The sequence below is a fragment of the Bison bison genome, unplaced genomic scaffold (genome assembly GCF_000754665.1).
Source record: "Bison bison bison isolate TAMUID 2011002044 unplaced genomic scaffold, Bison_UMD1.0 scf7180017864469, whole genome shotgun sequence".
Lineage (NCBI taxonomy): Eukaryota > Metazoa > Chordata > Mammalia > Artiodactyla > Bovidae > Bison > Bison bison.
Window position 1 is genome coordinate 5,263,684 of NW_011495030.1, and position 4,247 is coordinate 5,267,930.

The following is a 4,247-nucleotide window of genomic DNA, read 5'->3' on the forward strand; positions in this document are numbered from 1 at the left end:
ATTGTCACCCTGCTTATTTCACTTCTATGCAGAGTACATCATGAGAAATGCTAGGCTGGAAGAAGCACAAGCTGGAATCAAGATTGCCGGGAGAAATATCAATAACCTCAGATATGTAGATGACACCACCCTTATGGCAGAAAATGAAGAAGAACTAAAAAGCCTCTTGGTGAAAGTGAAAGAGGAGAGTGAAAAAGTTGGCTTAAAGCTCAACATTCAGAAAACAAAGATCATGGCATCCGGTCCCATCACTTCATGGGAAATAGAAGGGGAAACAGTGGAAACAGTGTCAGATTTTGTTTTTTGGGGCTCCAAAGTCACTGCAGATGGTGACTGTAGCCATGAAATAAAAAGATGCTTGCTCCCTGGAAGAAAAGTTATGACCAACCTACTACTGCTGCTAAGTCGCTTCAGTCGTGTTCGACTCTGCAACCCCGTAGATGGCAGCCCACCAGGCTCCCCCGTCCCTGGGATTGTCCAGGCAAAAACACTAGAGTGTGTTGCCATTACCTTCTCCAATGACCAACCTAGACAGCATATTAAAAAGCAGAGACATTACTTTGCCAACAAAAGTCCATCTAGTCAAAGCTTTGGTTCTTCCAATAGTCATGTATGGATGTGAGAGTTGGACTGTAAAGAAAGCTGAGCTCTGAAGAGTTGATGCTTTTAAACTGTGATGTTGGAGAAGACTCTTGAGAGTCCCTTGGACAGCAAGGAGATCCAACAAGTCCATCCTAAAGGTAATCAGTCCTGAATATTCATTGCAAGGACTGATGCTGAAGCTGAAACTCCAATACATTGGCCACCTGATGTGAAGAACTGACTCTTTTGAAAAGACTCTGATGCTGGGAAAGATTGAAGGCGGGCGAAGAGGGGATGACAGAAGATGAGATGGTTGGATGGCATCACTAACTCAGTGGACATGAGTTTGAGTAAGCTTCAGGAGTTGGTGATGGACAGGGAAGCCTGGCATGGTGCAGTCCATAGGGTCACAAAGAATTGGTCACGACTGAGCGACTGAACTAAACTATGCATATAGGGCTTCCTAGGGGGTGCTAGTGTTAAAGAACCCACCTGCCAATGCAGGAGACATAAGAGACTCAGGTTCAATCCCTGGGTGGGGAAGATCCTCTGGAGGAGGGCGTGGCAACCCACTCTAGTATTCTGACCTGGAGAATCCCATGAACAGAGAAGCTTGGTTGGCCACAGTCCATAGGGTTGCAGAGTCAGACACACACACGCACATACTCTGGATATAAATTAAATAAGCAGGGTGACAATATACAGGCTTGCTGTACTCCTTTCTCAATTTTGAACCAGTCTGTTGTTCCACATCCAGTTCTAACTGTTGTTTCTTGACCTGCATACAGGTTTTTCAGGAGGCAGATAAGGTGGTCTGGTATTCTCATCTCTTTGCATGCTCACTAACATTTGTTATTTCTGTGTGGTGTGTTTTTTTTTTTCCTTGATGATAGCTATTCTGAGGCAAGTAAGGAGATACCTCTCTGTGATTTTGATTTGCATTTACCGGATGATTAGCAATGCTGAGCATCTTTTCATGTGCCTATTGACCATCTACATTTCTTCTTTGGAAAAACATCTATCCAATTTCTCTACCCACTTTTTTTTCCTTTTAAATTTTTATTTTTTTGAATTTTTCACCAGAAACATTTTGTACTGGGGTATAGCTGATTAACAATGTCGTGGTAATTTCACGTGAATAGCAGAGGGACTGTACCCATATTTTAGTTGAGTTGTTTGTTTTTCTGATGGTGAGTTGTATGAGCTATTTATATATGATGAATTTTAATCCTTTATTAATCATGACATTTGCAAATATTTTCTCCTATTCACTAGGTTGTCTTTTTGTTTTTTCAGTGGTTTCCTTTGCTGTAAAAGTGCCTTTAACTAGGTCCTTTTTGTTTATTTTTGCTTTTTTCCCTTTATTTTAAGAGGTGGACCCAAAAATACTGCTGCAATTTATGTCCAGGAGTGTTCTGCCTGTTTTCCTCAAGGAAGTTTACCATGTCCAGCCTTATGTTTAGGTCATTAATCCATTTTAAGTTTATTTTTGTTTCTATTTTTGCTTTGCAAGTAAATTAATCTGCATCATTTTTCTAGATTCCTATATAAGCGATATTACATGAAATTTGTTTTTTTCTTTCTGACTTCCCTGTGTCTGACAGTCTCTAGGTCCATCCTTGTCTGCAAATGCCACAATGTTATATATGGTATTACAGAATGTTCTAATTTCATTCTTTTACATGTAGCTTTCCAGTTTTTCCAGGGCCACTTATTGAAGAGACTGTTTTTTGTTTTTTTTCCCCCATCATATATTCTTATCTCCTTTGTCCAGGGGATTGCAAAGAGTTGGACGTGACTCAGTGGGCATGCATGCATGAGTTAATTCCTGGGCTTTCTATTTTGTTCCACTGATTTATGTGTCTGTTTTGTGTATGAATTTTTCCTTTCCATGTTTATCAAAATTTTACTTGTATATATCTAAAAGTCTAGTTCTTCAAGTTGGTTACCAAAAGTAGCAGTTTCTTCCTTCCCCTACAGTTTGCCTTTTTTAAAGGTCATCTTTAAAATTTCTACTCATTTAACCCTTTTGCAGCTTACCTCCATATGTCTTAAACATATATCAATAGTTGTTCATTTTCAACAGATATTATTATTTCTGTCTTTGTGAAATAGCATGAAGAGTTAGTTTTCACTTTAGCTCTAGAACTATCACCCTTACACATTTTTCCTTCCCCTCTCTTCTCAATAAGATTATGTCACAACTTATTTGTATCAATACTCTGTTTACTATGTGCAAATTTTATTCACAGCTAAGAAACTATGATAGGGTTGTTTTGCTCTGCACTACTTTTTCCTTTGCCTGGAATTAATGATTTTTTTTTTTTTTTGCTTTTTAATTTATCACTATTTCAACCTCAAACTTTCTGTCAGCTATTTAAATATACTATCAATCAATATGCACATGAGGCATTCTGGAAGTTTTGTCATCTTGGAGAATTCTCTCCTGGAGCCTAGTTGCCAATCAACTATTTGATAGCCATTCTATTTGAAATCTCCTTTGACCATCATCAGACTACTTTACCTTTCTCTTGTGTCACGTCTTCTGTTTCCTGTACTCCATGGTTTTCACTACTTTATTTACTCTCGTATTGGTGGAGGTCACTTCTAAGAGCTTCTGGAAAAGTCATTCATGGGAGATAAATTATTTAAGACTGTGTATGTCTGAAAAGAGTTTTCTTCTATCCCAATACCTGAGTAATATTTAGCTGGGTATAGAAATCCAGGATGGAAGTCATTTTTTTTAGAATTTTGAAGGAATTTCTCATTTTATTCTATTTTCCTATACTTTTCTTAAGAAACGTAAAGCCGTATTGATTGCTCATCTTTTATATAAGCCCTAATTTGTTTTCTTACCTGGAAGATTTTAGTACACGTTCTTTGTCTCCAGTGTTTTTAAGTTTCACTATTACTTTGCTGTGAGTCTGTTTTTATTCTAGATTCTCAGTGAGCCCCTTTAACCTGGAAGTCAGGTTCTAATTCTGAAAATTTTGCTCTAATAGTATAACTAGTGATCCTCTTTCTTCGGTATTTTTTGTTCTCTCTTTTGGAGCTGTAACTTACTAAACCTCCTGTTCTGTCACCTATTTATTTTTCTTTATCTACTATGTTTTTTTCTATCTTATTATCTTTTCAGGCTTTCAACTGAGTTTTTCATTCTGCTATAATTTTGTATTGCTTGCCAAAAACCAGTGGTGTTCTCTGAATATTTTTTTTTTTTTAATGAAGCACTCTATTCTCTCTTTGTGGTTACTTTAGAGTAACTCAGGTAGGGTTTGTGAACTGCAATGAGCTTGAGTCACAGTTGAGACTGTTGAGAGAAAACACTTTGCATATCCTGCCTTAGGGACAAAAAGCCTCATGCAAGAATTCTGGAACCCTGGTAGAGAAGATAGCTGGAAATCTCAGCATTCTGTAAGTATTTGTTCACTTAATTTCCTACTTTTATCATGAAACAACTATTGATAATGTGGAGAAGGAAGCCTTCATACGTTTTTATGGGATGTAATTGCCAAAACTTGTAATCACCTAAGATATCCTTCAATAGGTAAATTGATAAACAAATTGTGGTACATCTATTCAATGGAATATTACTTAGCAATAAAAGCAAGTGAGCCATCAAACCATGAAGAAAAAAAATAATGAACCTAAAATACAGACTAATT